This window comes from Chroicocephalus ridibundus, chromosome 5 (assembly GCF_963924245.1).
Source record: "Chroicocephalus ridibundus chromosome 5, bChrRid1.1, whole genome shotgun sequence".
In the NCBI taxonomy this organism is placed as follows: Eukaryota; Metazoa; Chordata; class Aves; order Charadriiformes; family Laridae; genus Chroicocephalus; species Chroicocephalus ridibundus.
The window spans coordinates 76,583,209-76,600,092 of NC_086288.1; positions in this window are offsets into that span (position 1 = coordinate 76,583,209).

A 16,884-nucleotide genomic window follows, 5' to 3' on the forward strand; every position below is an offset into this window, starting at 1 on the left:
TCATTCCTGCCGTCATCATCATCTTAAATAGTTTGAATGTATTGGTTTTGCTTGCCCCTCTAAGAACACTGAAGAGCATCAAAACATGTCAGTGACGAAGAAGGGTGTGCATATGGCCTTACCCATCAGCTTAACTTCTGACACGGGGCAAAGCGGCAGCAGTACAAATTCCTTTCAGAAATACGAGAACCCAGAGATTACAATAATCTTCTCAGACTGTGCAGCTTAGCTGACTTTCCTGATGCTGCCATAGGTTGATAATATGCAAAACCAATACAATATCAGAAAGTAGGCATAAAGTATACCGTAATCTGGTTCTTCTGATGTCAGTAGATATCACCAATACTCTGATCATACTCTCCTTAACCTTCAAAGCTGCTTATGATTGGCCTGCTAATTAGCTAATAAACATGCAAATTAATTCATAGAATCATAGAATCATAGAATTGTTGAGGTTGGAAGGGACCTTTAAGATCATCGAGTCCAACCTTTAGCCTACCCTGACAAGAGCCACTTCTAAACCATGTCCCTCAGTGCCCCATCTACCCTTTTTTTAAACACCTCCAGAGATGGTGAATCCACCACCTCCCTGGGCAGCCTATTCCAATATTTAATAACCCTTTCAGTGAAAAACTGTCTCCTAATATCTAATCTAAACCTCCCCTGACGTAACTTGAACCCGTTTCCCCTCGTCCTATCACTTGTCACCAGGGAGAAGAGGTCAGCCCCCATCTCTCTACAACCTCCTTTCAGGTAGTTGTAGAGGGTGATAAGGTCTCCCCTCAGCCTCCTCTTTTCCAGGCTAAACAACCCCAGCTCCCTCAGTCGTTCTTCATAAGGTTTGTCCTCCAGGCCCCTCACCAGCTTTGTAGCCCTTCTCTGGACACATTATTTAAAAGAATAACCATGCCCAGCGCCATTTTCTTAAAACCGCTCATTCCAGTGAAAAAAAAATTAAGCATGCAAAGCTCACTTACGGTTAGCCTCAAACAGCCAAAGAATTCTAGGTTTAAACTAGGTTGCAACAGCTGTCAGCTTTTCAAGCTTATTACTAAACAATTCAGTACTCAGTAGAACAAACATCCCTTGGATGTTTGGGGTTTTTCAATTATTTTTTTTAATCTCAGAAGAGATAAGGTAGTCTGCACCTTCATCTGTTATGAGATTGCAAGTAGAAGGAAAAACAAAGCTTCTTGCAGTTTGTTATCCACCTCAGGTAAACATTTGACTAGAATACATGTGCTGTGATTTCTAATTTCATAATTTCACAACTGATGCATACGCAATGCAGGTTAACTATGTCTTTCGTGTGCAAGTGGACCTGTCAAAAGCTTCTGGGCACAATGATGGCTCTCCCTCAACGTACTGGACACTCACCCTAGGCACAGGGCACTCCCTGCACAGCCAAGAAGTTATTCGAGGCACCAAATGAGTTGCCCAGGCAGAGGGGCCTCAGTCTTTGACTACATCCATTATGTGACAGCTCAGCCCGTCAGTGCCACGGCTTCACAGCTCCTGGCAGATGAAAGACTCTCAGCCTTTATGAGGAAAGGCTGGGAGACCTGGGTCTGTTTAGCCTCGAGAAGACCGAGGGGATCTCATCAATGCTTACCAATATCTAAAAGGTGGGTGTCAAGAGGTGCCAGACTCTTTTCAGTGGTGCCCGCTGACAGGACAAGGGGCAACGGGCACAAACTGGAACACAGGAAATTCAACCTCAACATGACGCTCCAAGTCACATGAGGAGAGGCTGAGGGAGCTGGGCATGTTTAGCTTGGAGAAGAGGATGCTGAGGGGAGACCTCATTGCCCTCTACAACTGCCTGAAAGGAGGTTGGAGAGAGGTGGGTGTTGGCCTCTTCTCCCAGGGGAATAATGACAGGACCAGAGGAAATGGTCTGAAGTTGCGGCAGGGGAGGTTTAGATTAGATATTAGGAGGAATTACTTTACTGAAAGAGTGGTCAGGCACTGGAACAGCCTGCCCAGGGCGGTGGTTGATTCACCATCCCTAGAGGTGTTTAAGAAACATCCAGATTTGGCGCTTCAGGGCATGCTCTAGTGGCAGAGACTGTAGGGGTTTTTTTGTGTGTGTGTATGGTTGGACTCGATGATCTCAAAGATCCTTTCCAACCATGAAGATTCTATGATTCTATGAGGAAAAACTTCTTTCCTTTGAGGGTGCCAGAGCCCTGGCACAGGCTGCCCAGAGAGGCTGTGGAGTCTCCTTCTCTGGAGATATTCAAAACCCTCCTGGACGTGTTCCTGTGCCACCTGCGCTGGGTGACCCTGCTTTGGCAGGAGGGTTGGATAAGATGATCTCCAGAGGTCCCTTCCAACACCGACCATTCAGCCCGTTTGAGAAACAGCTCTTTATAACAATACACCAATGTAGGATATGTAGGACCAAAAGAAAAAGGTGAATGTGGAAAGCTGTTGCCCATCCTTTTGTGAAATTGCCCTAAACAAGGCCTGTAGCATCTGCTAAGCCACTTAGGTCCTTCCCGTGCTTGTGTTTTGGCTGCCAGCACAGGCTTTACCCTGTGTTAGTACATCTTTACGCCGCTATAAGCAATGCTAATTGCACAGAGCCTGCAGACACCTTCCTTTGCTGATGAGCTATTCTCAGCACGACGTTTCAAAGCCTGTCTTTAATATTTACCAGATGCATCTTTTTTCTCTCTTATTTTGCCTTTGCTCAGTCTTCGTCAGTAATCCAGAATTAAAATGGTTCATAACCTTTCACTGCTAGACAGGTGCAGAGTATTTCAGTTTAGTATTAAAAAAAAAAAAACAAAGTTAAGAAATTATGCAAAGACTCTTGAGACAAGAGACGGGGAGAGGAGCACACGAGGCAATTGAGTTTCCATTACTGCCAGCTGTGATCACTTATGACTGTTCTTGTTGCAAGCTAAAACCACTTGCCTCATCATCTAAACAAGTAGTTTGTCTTTATTTTGGTTTGTTTAGGGGGTTATTTGGTTGATTTTTTTTTTTTTTTTTTTTGATTTGTGCTTCACGTCCTCAGAGAAAGCATGGCCTTTCTGCATAAGGAGTAAGGTCATGTCAGGACTCAGTGAAGGGAAAAAGTGCCTCACAGGATATAAAAGCAATAGTGAAATTGTCTTACTTTTCACCAAGTGCAGGCAAAATTCTGAAATTTATACTAGTCATTACCGAGGCTAAAATTTTACAGAATTGAAGGTTTACTGTGGTTTTTTTTAATTTTGGGTTTGGTTGGGGTTTTTTTGAGGGGTATGTGCGTTGTGTTTGTTGTTGGATTGTTTGGTTTTTTTTTTTTTTAAAAAGATTGGATCTTTTGGCCAAAAGATTGGCCATTTAAAATGGCCAAAAACTCATCTAAATGTCCTGATTTGACCTTGTTTGTGTCATAGTCGACGACAAATTAGAAGTTGGTTACATTTAAGCATTTCCTAGAGGATACGGTCAGTGGAATTCCACTTTAAGTACAATGCAAACGTTTAATGAGAGATTGCGCCTATCCAAAGAAGCTGACAGTTAAAATAGGTAAGATTTAGAAATGTATAATTATCTCCATTTTAAGGATGGAAAACTAACGTACACAGAGACTAAATGTCTTGTCCTGGGCAAGGAGAGTGTCTTAGGTTAAAACGAGACGTGAGCTAAGGGGTTTTTTTGTATCCCAATATGATGCTGTAATTAAAAAGCTGATCTTCCAGGCAATTTTTAGCTTTATTTCCTTACGAAACATGGTATACACAATTATGCATTATATCTCTCTCAGATATTACCTCCCTTACCTAGCTTACCAATTTAAACTAAAATGCACTTTTGATGAGTTTTAAGCAACACAGAAAGACATCGGCAGAGGTAAAGGCACACAACTCTGTAACATACCTGGTTTTCCTCCAGTTGTATGAGTAGCTTCCAGTTAGCCCCAACTCCACTCTCATGGGGCACAGAAGGAAGATGGGGACAGCTTCTAGGAAAGTAAGACAAATCTGTGGGAAAACAAGCTCAGGTAGTTTCACCACTCATGTAATAGTTTGATTTTTCAATACTACCTCTGAAGAGTGTCTGCAGTTAAATTCAAACAAACCCAAAGAAAATCTTAGGAAAGTCTTCACAGCTATAGGGATAATTAAATATTGTAATCAATGTCCTGTGGACACGATGAGGCCTCCACCTCAGCATGGAAGAATAAGTTAGAAAATAAGTCAGGAATCAATTTTGTTGACTCAGTCAGAGGATAAGGGAATACATCAGACAATTTCTTAGCATTTCTCCTAAGCCTGTTCTCCATGATAAAAAAAAGAATTTTTCGGTCCAAAATTAGGTGTTTTATGCATAGGTTAATTGCTGAAAAAAAAATTCACAACTCTGGTGGTGTTGTTTTCTCTGAATTGTTACTGTATTGTTTTTACTCAAGGGTGCATCTGTGACTTCGCAGGCAAAGACAAGGGACGTTGATATACCTGTCAAGTGAGCCTCTACTTCTGAAATGATTTCCAAATAAATGCCGCTCTCCCATCTGGATCCTCTTTCTGGGCAAAGTGTTCTCTATTTATCCTGTCCTTTTGCTTCTGTTATTACCTTTTTTTTTTTTTTTTTTTAAATTCTAACTGTAGCATGGCTTTTCTTCTTATACTTAGACACTACTAAGTGTATATCTGTACGTTGAACTAATTTTATTTCTCAGTCCTTCCCCTAAGAAGCCTGTTTATTTTCCTCAATGACATAGCGCGCAGCCAGAATCTACTGTGATGCTGCATAATTAACATGCCCGTTGGCGCGTTATCCATTTTGCATTTTGCCCGTTGCCATTCTTTCTTACAATGGCAACAAACCAAGATTCCTTCCCCCCCCCCCCCCCCCCCCCCGCCAAGAAGCTAAGGCTATTTTAATTGAAAGCATTAATTGAAAAGTAATTTTAATGCTCATTTGTAGTAATTGTTATTGGTAAAAACCGAAAACAATTACATATAATAGGATCCTAAATAAGCAAAAATTAGCAAAGCTTAATTAAATAAAAAAAAGCAGAAGTGCTGCCACAGAAAATAGGCTTACTACAAGTTAGCCAAATCAATCAAACTACAATTAATCGAATGGGCATTAATTGCTCGACTTGGGTTTAATTGTTCCTAGAATTTCCCTATTGTCATTCCTAATGACTTCAACTTTCCGCTGTTCCCGTCTCCTCAGCTAATGCAAGTGATAAAGCTCTGTAACTTTCATGTTACATATGCAGATAAGATCGTTTGCTCGCCACTATTTGTGGCACACTGTGTAGCATGTCGTCGATTAACAATTTTTCTGACGACCTGCTTCTCTGAACTCAGCGGCTTCTACAGGAACACAATCAACCTGGGTCTGGAACTTTGGAATTTAGAAGAAAACCCAGATTTGCTGTTTTGCACACCATTTAATCTAAAAAATAAAATTAAAACAAAAATCACTAGCAATATAAAAAGCAAATCAGTGCAAAACTTGATCCTTTGGGCACTAAATACTTCAAGAAAACAGAATTATTTCTGCGTCACTCAGTTCAGTAAGCATTCTCTTGCGGTGCCTCCAGTGTAACAGAGTGTATCAGAGATAGAAAGAATTTCTTTCTGGGTTTGTCACCTCCTTTTTTTCTGGTTATAATAAATTCCAAGATAATTATCTCTCTCTTGCTACAGATCTAGAAAGAAAAAGGTATCTTTCCAAATGTGAGAGAATATGAAGTGAAAACCTACAAAAATGGAACAGCATTGCAAAGAAAATGAAGATTGCCTTAAAGTTAATCAAATCCCAACAGTTTGTACTTAAAAGTATGTTAGAGCAAGGCAAGCGTAATGAGGCCGGTAACAAGAGTACAGTATTGCAAACTCCAGAACCTGAGTTTCAAAGCCCAAATTCACATATCCTGAGCACTTGACAGAGAGACAAAAGAAGAAGTAGGTTCGAAAGTAAAATGCCCAGGGATTATGTGAAATTTTAATCTAAATGTTTCCTCTTCTGTGTCATAATGGAATGCAACAAAGAAGCTGTGTGAGTGGGGTGCAACTGCTATATACGAGGAAAACTCATATCTCGCTGAAACAAAGAAAAGGTTTAATATGTGCTTTGAAAGCCAAAAATGATTAAGAAAATACCCATTAACAGTTTGTTTATGTGTATCCCCTGATTTTAAGTAATTCCTTAGTTTTTATTTATAACTTTGGCTTGAGGTTTTCCACAGAGGGTGAAGGAACTACTGTTCATAAATATTTTCAGGAGCTCTGAAATAATTTTACAGCTGTAAAAAGAACCGTTCCACCACATCGATTATTAAGTATTGTATCACAGGAAGAGTTACAATTATTGTAAATTCTTATGTTAAATATAACAGCTTACAAGAGCTTAGCCTGGAAGCCTTGTGCATATTAGTAATTATACTCATGTGAATAGTCTTTAGCATTTTCATGATTAGAGACTAACTGGGTATTTTTTTTATAAACTAGTGAGAACAGATAAACTTTATGGTAACTACCAAAATTCTCCAGGGGGAAAGATTTTCAGAATGCTTTTGGCAGTGTTTCATTACCATGTATACTGTCTTTGCAGGCCGTTTTGATTTGCATATTGTCACTTTTTTGGTCTTTTTGTTTTAGAATGCAAAACAGTTTCAGTGAAACCAGAAATATTTTTTCAAGGATTAATCATGGATTAATGATGTCAAATTTCCAAGCCAATACATTCAAATGGTATCTCCTTGTGACTACGTGTACTGCGAGTGGTGTTTATTGATTGATTAATCAACAGATTTATTCTTTTCTGGTTTACGATCTTCTCATTTTTCTTCATCTTTTCTGTACAGAAGTTGGAGGCTGTTTGTTGGAAGAGGGGAGTAATTACCATGAAACAACATCCTCTGAAGAGGTAGAGATCACAAGTTAATAAATACCTCTGTCTTATCGTCCCAGCCTGGGGATTTAAGTGAAATGAAAAACTGCCAAGTGCAGAAATTGCATTGCAGGGTGAGACCGGTTCAAAACTGAAGGGAGCTTGTGTGGCTAAGCATGAGGATTGGGGCAAAGCTGGGCAAACAAACAGGATTTCTCAGCATGAGGACGGGGATGTGTGGAGGGAGATAACATAAATAGTAAATAAAGCTGCAAGATGTTACCTGTTAGATAAGCACACACCCACACCCATACCTTGCCATGAGGATGCATAAACCAGCAGATCAAATGAATGCAATTAGCCCTAAATAAGACGCGTGAGGAATCACAAGAGACAGCTCATGTTACCTGGAGCAAGCTGGGCCGAGTGCGACCCAGCGATGTAGTGCTGACCACCGACTTCAGCAAGTTCTTATGGCTTCCCATCACCACTCCAGCTTTTTTCCGGAACGTCCACAGGAATTGAGACAGTCTCTTCTTACACAGCCAGAATAATATTAAGTACCTCAATGCAGCCATCATCAAGCTGGCTATTCTGATTGGCAGTTTGAGAAAAGATGTCAAGCTCTTGCTGCGAAGGCCGAACTGCCCTCTCGCACATCATTGCCTCTGAAATATACACCCAGGTACAACAGTACCAGAGACAGCATGGGCGTCTGTCCCCTGGTGTATTGCATCTTTCCCACATGTAGGAAACATTTCTCAGAGCTGTTACCTGTCTTTTTGAAGAACACCGTATTCGCTTGAAAGAGAAAAGTGGGTTTTGATTATTGAGCAATATTAAACACGTTCAGTCCTTTCTAAAGGACCACTGATGTGTTACTTGTTTAGTCATTTGAGGAAAACGTCGTGTTTCTTGACTTTGAGATCCCTGAGAAGATTGAGTCACCTTTGCTGACGTTGTGGTTTATTTTGTGGCTAGGCTTTCTGTTGGCACATGGCTCTTAACCACCTGAGGAGTTACTAACACTAATAAGGATGAAGTCTGGGGCATCATACTGAGGAGGGAAATAACAGGTTACAGCAAAAATTATCACTAAATCCATTTTTTGTTCATTAGTGAAACAGAAGGCGTAGGAAATAAATTAGATAAAGTGTGAAATAAGCTGTTCAAAGAAAAACGCGAGAAAAGTTAATATAAAGACGAGCCGAGCAAACATTCAGCAGCCCACAATTGCCAGCTCAAACAAAATTACTTATTTGGCCTTTCCGGCTGCCATTTCGTCATACACATTCTGTCCTTAGAAACTGCTCACAGTGGCCTACCGCCTGGATGATTTAGTGGACGTTTTGTTATTTACACAGGTGAAGGCAGAAAGGTAAATCAATGTCATGAGCCTTATTCTCACCTACAAACTATATCTGAGCCCATTCTGGGTTTATTGGGGGAGCAGGGGGCAAACACAAACAAACAAAAAAAACCCAAACCAAGAAGTTGTTGTCTGTAGACTCAAGACTGAAAAGGCCTTTGGAAACACTGCTGACAAAGACGACTGTTTAAAGATTTCTTCCTTCCTTTACTGATAATACTCTAAATGAAGAAATTGGCTCAGCCCATATTCGCTGAATAAACTTTAAAAGCAGCTGTGTTACTGATTCCTTTTTTTGTGAGGTTCTATATTATCAAAACACTCAATACTTAGTACGGCCTCTGGTGACGTCAAATCAGATTAAGTCTTAGCGTTTTTCCATCAATACTAATTGCATGTGTTTCCACATTTCTTAAAGGGCCCATTGCCAGGAGCTCCATGGCATTACATCATGGAATTGTTTCATCAGTTAAGACAAGTTAGATTCCACTGATTTCAGTAGAGTATTAACAACCTAAAACTAAAATATTGACTACACGCAACAATCATATGTTTTTTCCATTGTAAGCGTTTCAAGCTTTTCCGTTCCACTGTAACCATTTGCCATCCAGAGGGACCTGGACAAACTTGAAAGGTGGGCCCATGCAAACCTCATGAAGTTCAACAAGGCCAAGTGCAAGGTCCTGCATGTAGGTCAGGGTAATCCCAAGCACAAATACAGGCTGGGCAGAGAATGGACTGAGAGCAGCCCTGAGGAGGACTTGGGAGTGTTGCCAGATGAAAAGCTGGATCTGAGTCGTAAATGGGTGCTTGCAGACCAGAAGGACAACCACATCCAAAAGCAGCATGGCCAGCAGGTCAAGGCAGGTGATTCTGCCCCTCTGCTCCGCTCTGGGGAGACCCCACCTGGAGTACTGCCTCCAGCTCTGGGGCCCCCAACATAAGAAGGACACGGAACTGTTGGATCAGGTCCAGCGGAGGGCCACAAAGATGATCAAAGGGCTGGAGCCCCTCTCCTATGAAAACAGGCTGAGAGAGTTGGGGCTGTTCAGCCTGGAGAAGAGAAGGCTCCGGGGAGATCTTATTGTGGCCTTCCAGTACCTTAAGGGGCCTGCAGGAAAGCTGGGGAGGGACTCTGGATCAGGGAGGGGAGAGCTAGGACAAGGGGTAATGGTTTTAAACTGAAAGCGGGGAGATTTAGATGAGATATTAGGAAGAAATTCTTTCCTGTGAGGGTGGTGAGCCCCTGGCCCAGGTTGCCCAGAGAAGCTGTGGCTGCCCCATCCCTGGAGGTGTTCAAGGCCAGGCTGGATGGGGCTTGGAGCAGCCTGGTCTGGTGGGAGGTGTCCCTGCCCAGGGCAGGGGGTTGGAACTAGGCGATCTTTAAGGTCCCTTCTAACTCCAACCGTTCTATGATTCCCTCAGCACCCTACCCTACCCCATCCCTGGCTCATTCTCTTTTAGCTTCATGCCAAAGACTACCAATCTCAATTCTTCCCACTAATTCCAACTGTTTCCATGTTAACTTTCTTTACGCATTCTTCGAGCTTGTAGGTATTTTTCTGCTTTTCTACACTTGGTAAGAGCCGTATTGGCTGGATTTTAATACATGAAGCTTTACTGCAGTCAATTCTTTTTGTAGTCCCTTTCTAGTTCAGTGATTTCAATTCAAAACATGCCTTCTCTCTTCCCCATATCTGAACAAAAGGAACGCCAAAGAAAACATTAATTCAGACTGAGAAAACTGTCATAGAAGAAAATACAAGGGAATATTGAAAGGTGTTAAAATTGCTGCCAACAAGGAAAAAAATAAACACAAGACAGCAGAATATTCAAGGGAACTATAAAAAATATACAACCAGAAAGAGAATTTTATTTCTATTTGAAGCTATTTTGCATGCTCTGTGAAAAGAATATGCTATTTCCCTCATTGTCATACAAAATATGACTCCTGTATGGAAAAAAACAAATGTAAGTGTTAAGCAGACAGCCTGCATTTGGTCAGCACAGTGAGAACACCGGAGAAATGGGTGAATTGGAAACAGCACGAACTTCAGAGCTTGCTAAATAACAAAGCGCTATAACAGAATATATAAACGGGCAACCGCCTTGCAAGAAAAGAATACCAGCTGACAATCCGGATGAGCAGGTATGTTCCGGCTTTTGGCAGAACTTGAATTTTTTCGCAGGAGTATTTCCATTTCTACAGTTAATGCAAGTAAGTGGTATGTACCAGGCAGTGTCTGGAACTGTGCCCAGAAGGCAGGGCAGCAGAGTGACGCGTCGTCATGACACCGTAAATAAATGCTAGCACCATGGAAATCCCCGTTCTTAACATTTTTAAATGCAGACTTGAAGTAAGTAGAAGGCGGTCACAAATAATAAAACAGTCTTGTTCCCTCAGCGCAAAAGTATGCAGTGATACAGAGTGCCCCATCTCGCAGCTTTGCCACTCGCTGGGCTGCTAACGTTTTGGAATGATCTACATCAATCGGCTCTCAAAAGCAGTTGTTAGGGACAAATATCCTGAAGAATCAACTGGAAATACCGATTTAATACAGTGCTGGAGACACTGATGACAAAGCTGAGTATTAACTCACTTATCTCAGCAACTTTGGTGTCAGACTACAGACTTCAAAAAGTATCAGTTTCTAATCAGGATTTATAGCCCTGAACCTTATCCACCTCATCCCCCCAAGTTCAAAGTTAGCTCTAAATTAATCTTTACAATCAAAATTAATAGGTAGCATGCTTAAAAGAGTCAACTACAATATGCAGCATTGCAGAATCCTACCCTAAAACACAGATGAGCCAAGATTCATTCTCTTTCTGCTTGTAACGTTTCAAAGATAATTTTCAAATCAACCTGGAGAATGCTTTAAAAATTAGATAATATACTATTCTAAAGTGAGAAGCTACCATTGCTTCCTTTGGAGGCCATTTCATCTTGCAGGAGAAGAGAATATTTACGTAGAGAAGAGTCCTGGTACATAGTTCCATTTCTGCAGAGCATTTATCCCTGCCCTAGCCATGCGGTGAATGGCATCTCACCTTAGAAACCCCAAAGCCAGAAGCAGACACAGTCCCTGCTGCACAAGAACTGTTGTAACAGCTCGATCTGAAAGCAAAAAGTGTGCACTAAGGCAGCGCTGAACAAAATACTAAAGAGCTGTCACATTTCCCATCAACCTCTTATATCATCTACCCAAAACCAGTCCTCGTAGACAGGATGCAATTTACACAGTTATTTTAGGACTTACAACGTGTAGGTAGAAGATGCCACAAATTGTAAGTGAGAAAAAAGCACTGAAATAAAAGACTTGTCACGCTGATGCAGCAGGGAAAGAGAGCTGCAGATCACAAAATAAAACGTGGTGAAATTTCAGCACTCAAAATCACCCCTCTAAAAGACGGAAGGAACAACAGCCAAGTTCATCTGTAGCGCAGCATCACAACCAATGGTCTGATGTAATGAAGAGAAGGTATCTGCTTTCTCATGGAAATGTTAGATGTGCCAACCAGGAATGAGGCACTGCTCACAAATCAAGAAAACCTGCTTCGTAATATCTTGGTTAGTTGTAGCTTTGGCTGCAGTGATCACAATACTGTGGAGTTTGGGATCCTGCTGAGCACGCTGAAGTTTAGTACTAAGACAAAGGTTTTAGATTTTAGAAGAGCAAACTTCAGCTCACACAGAGCTCCGTTGGGAGGGATTCTGTGGGAAGCTTCCATGGAGGATAAAGGAGCTAGTGAGTGCTGGGAGTTTTTCAAGAATGTTCTCCTGGAAGCACAAAACCAGTTCATCCCCTTTAAAGGTAAGGGAAGAAAAAGGAGCAAGAGATCCCCTGGCTTAACTGCCAGCTTCTGAGTCTGCTCACCAAAAGAGAAGTGCGCCAGAGATGGAAAAGCAGATGAATACCTGTTGAGAACTACAAGGGCATTGCCAGGGTGTGGAGAGATGCAGTTAGAAAAGCAGAAACTCAGCTCGAATTGAAACTGGCCAGAGGTGTCAAAAACTACAAGAAAGGGTTCTTCAGGTACATAAACAACAAGCAAAACCAGAATGAAAATACTGGTCCACTGTTAAACAAGAGAGGTGAATTAGTCACCAACAACACTGAAAGACAGAGGTTCTCAACACTTTCTTCACCTCTGTCTTCACCAGCACTGTTGGGCCCCGGGCCTTGGGCACAACAATCCAGGTTGATGCAAACACAGATCCACCGTCAGTGAAGGAAGAGCTGGTATGCCAACTATTACAGGAGCTTGACCCCTAGAAATCGATGGGCCCTGATGCAATCCACCCAAGGGTGGTAAGAGAGCTGGCTGACATCATTGCGAGGTCGCTCTCCATAATCTTTGAGAAGTGGAGATCAGGGGACATCCCAGAAGACTGGACGAAGGCTAATGTCACCCCCATCTACAAGAAGGGGGATCCAGGAAATTATAGGCCCATCAGTCTTACTTCAGTCCCTGGGAAAGTTGTGGAACGAATCCTCCTTGGAGCTACCAAAAGTCAAACGAAGCACATGATTGCGAAAAGCCAGCAGGGATTCACCAAGGCCAAATTGTGCTTGACAAACCTGATTGCCTTCTATGACAAAGTAACTTCCTCAATTGATGAGGGGCGAGTGGTGGACATTGTCTACCTGGATTTCTCTAAGGCTTTCGACACAGTTCCCCATAGCCTCCTCCTATAGAAACTGATGCATTATGGTCTCGACAAGTGGTCTGTGCGGTGGGTGGGGAACTGGCTGACAGGCTGCACCCAGAGGGTGGTGGTCAATAGCTCCTTTCCAAACTGACAACCTGTCACACGTGGGGTCCCCCAGGGATAGATACTGGGCCAACGCTGTTTAATATCTTCATAAGTGATATGGATGATGGGATCAAGGGTACCCTGATGAAGTTTGCTGATGACACCAAACTGAGTGGGGAAGTGGACACTTGGAGAGCCACCCTGCAGGAAGACCTGGAGAGGCTGTAAGAGTGGGCTAACAAGAACTTCATGAAGTTCCACAAGGACAAGTGTAAGATCTTGCACCTGGGAAAACATAATCCAGGAGTGCAGCACAGGCTGGGATCTACCCGGCTGGGGAGCAGCTCTGTGGAAAGGGACGCGGGTGTCCTGGTGGACAACAAGCTCAATACGAGTGAACAGTGTGCTGCTGTGGCAAAGAAAGCCAACAGGATGCTGGGTGGCATCGACAAGGGCTTCACCAGCAGAGACAAAGAAGTCATTATCCCACTCTACTCAGCGCTGGTCAGGCCACACCTGGAATCCTGTGTTCAATTTTGGTCCCCGCTATACAGGAAAGACGTGGAGAGGCTGGAGAGGGTCCAGAGGAGCATCTCCAAGATGACCTAAGGGCTGAGCAGCCTGCTGTGTGAGGAAAGGCCTGAGAGAACTGGGTTTGTTCAGCCTTGAGAAAAGAAGGCTCAGGGGAGACCTTATCACCATGTTCCAATATTTCAAGGGTGGCTACAAAGAAGATGGAGACTCCCTTTTTACAAGGAGTCACATGGAAAAGACGAGGGGTAATGGGTACAAGGTACTTCTGGTGAGATTCTGATTGGACACAAAAGGAAAATTTTTCCCAATGAGAACAATCAGCCATTGGAATAATCTCCACAGAGAAGTGGTGGATTCCCTAACACTGGACACTTTCAACATGCAGCTGGACAGGGTGCTGGGCCATCTTGTCTAGACCGTGCCTTTGCCAAGAAAGGTTGGACCAGGTGATCCTTGAGGTCCCTTCCAACCTGGTATCCTATGATTCTATGATACCTTCCACCACGGAATGAGATGCAACATACTTATTGCCACACCAGTTTTACTGTTGAGGAAGTGGAATTGTTTACCCATAGGTATATCAGCAAGAGCTGTGTACTGAACAGCAGCTCTCAAGGCAAGTTTGTGGGAAGAACTAAAGGACTGTGTCATCACTCTGGGAGAGCAGCCCAAGAGGCTGGCAAATGTAACGGTGAAAATGGCTCAGAGCATCACAGTGAAAAGGAGCTATGAGTTTCTTTTTCTCCTAGAGTGCCCAAGAACCGCCAAGATCATAACTGTTCTTCAGGATAGCGGGGGAACTCTGAAGGTCTCAAAATAATAAGCTTTACTATAAAGAACATCACCAGACAGAATCTGCACCCATGTAATTTAATGCTGATCATTCAAATGAGCAGCTGCTCCTACTCTCCACACTGCTGCCTGCCATAGAAACACACCGGCACTTTGCTTACCTCATCCCTTTCGCTCTCAACTCTAAGATAGTTTCTACATTTCACTACTGAAATGCCTGTTGGGATTGAGTGGAACAGAATCTGCAGTGATTTATCTCATGCAGCTCCTGGGCTTCTCTGCAGAAGACAAAGGCATCAGAACATGAAATATATCAGAAGCTGCTGCTGCTTCACTGCCACAGGCACCACCACTTACCTTCTTTCTTGTCCTAGTACAGCTCTCCAAGGGCTTCCTCCTGGATTTGTGTCCAAGTCAGCCCCTTCCCAGTTATGCTGTCATCAGCCTCCCCAGCTATTCCCTCTGATGGAAGAAAAACATGCAACACCCTGGTGAAGACTTCTTCAGATGAAGCTTTTTGCACTCCCACTCCATTCTCTGCCAGGCACCCATACCAGCACCCTCTCAGTACTTGGTCCTCTTACATATTCCATCACATATTCCAGTCCCGCCTGCCAGGCAGCCTCCATTCTCTTACGCAGGGAACCAGCTGAATTGCTGATTTCTCCTCATGCTTTCCACATTCCCACCTGTCTTTTCAGATGGACGGTGTGGATGCATTACCTCCTCCCACTCATCTGGTGTCCCTTGCTGTGTCACGGTAAGGCCTTCTCCACAGGGTAGGTGATCCAGGAGCAAAGGGAAATCACGGCACAGGCAGTGCCCTCACCAACCAGAGCAGTCTCACAGGATGTAACAATAGCAGGCAGGGCCAGATGCTGACAACAGATTCAAGCCGCAGCCCCAGACAGGGAAAAGAGATGAATCAGGATCAGCACCCATCCAGAGAGCCCAGGAAAGGTCAACAGGAGGTAGGACCAAAATCAAGACTACATCATCAGTCCAAGGTCAGCCAGGAAACAGGGCCAGAGACAGGACTGGCAACAGGCACACCCACAAGGTAACTCAAGCAAAGATAAAAAAGTGCTCTTCTAAGGAAGCCCAACCAAGTTCTGTGCTTCTTCATGTAATAAAGTAAATTCACCAAAAGCTGATTTGGATCTCTGCTAACTTTGCTGATTACAGTGAAGTCAATCCTGATTTAAACGATTATAATAGGGCCTAGTCACCTGGCACTAATGAATTGCTCGTTCTCATGCCTTGATCACTTCTATGCTGCTTTCATGTAAAGCATAATTTAACTTCACTTACTTACACTTTAAAAATACGTATGTAGAGAAAAAGTGTAAAAAATGTGAGGAAAGAGAGACCAGTCCCAGAGGATGTAACAGACAGTACCAGACAAACTGCCTCTAAGACTTTCTGACTGACTCTGAATGCTGATCAGCGTGAATTACCCTGATCTTGTCAGAGCTGCTCCTCTGCAGTTTTCACAGCCTGCCTATTTGGGTGGCATCTTAAAGTCTCTAACTCTCCAAAATGTGAGTAAACACCTGTAAAACATTAAAGAGGATGAAATGTCTCCATTAAGGTGAGAGAAGGACAGCCCGGGGGGAACGGGAAGGTAGTCCTGGCTGGAGCCTGACCCATGTACCGATGCTCAGCTCCCACTCTCTAGCAAGCAAAGTCAGCACATGGAGCAATAGCATATGGCTTCTCAATGCATCTTGGCCCTTGATGGTGCTTGGGTCACCCTTAGGTCTAATAGGGTTTTCTGACAGGACCTCTCCCAGAAAAGCATTCCCTTCCCTAAGCATTGCTCTCACCACCACAAGCAGCCTTTGTGCCCAGCGTACACTCTTGCCACAAGACTAAAGCGGGAGTGAGTGATGTCTCTACCCCCCTGTGGGTCTAAATTGCAAACATGCAGCTGAACATCCCAGCAACGAGACAAACGACAGCAGTCCCCTCATGGACCAGATTCCCTTTCTTTGAAACAAAATTCTGGGCTAATCCTCATCGCCACTCTCCCTTCTGGTTAAAAATACCTGACCTTGCGAAACTTCACAGCTCTCTCTGGGCATCCCCACCCTGCCCAGTGAAACACCCGAAGAGGTCTATTGAGGGCCAGGCAGTTCTGCCTGTCTCCGTGTGAGCCTGCCCTTGATCTGGTGGCCCCCTGCTACTGCCTCCCCCCTAATTTTAATCTTCTCCCACAGCTCGGTAACCGATTTGCTATGCACCTACACGGACACAACACGCTCGTTTTTCTCTCTCTGCAAGATCACTTGCAAGGGGCGGGGGACCGACGGGGGGGGGGCGGGACAGGGTGTGCTCACCACCCCCCTCCCTCTGCCCACGGCCACAAAAATGCTCTCAAGCACCAGCGGGTGGCTGAGCCGCTGTGCTCCGCGCTCCGGGGCCGCGGTGGTGCGAGGAAACCCTGGATGCACCGGGAGCTCGGGGTTTCCCCGACACCCACGGCCTTTACAGCCACCGTTGGTCATAACGGTGTTGAACCGCTCATAACGACGGCTTTAATTACTCATCACCGCGGGCTGCCGTTACAAGGAGAACAGTATAA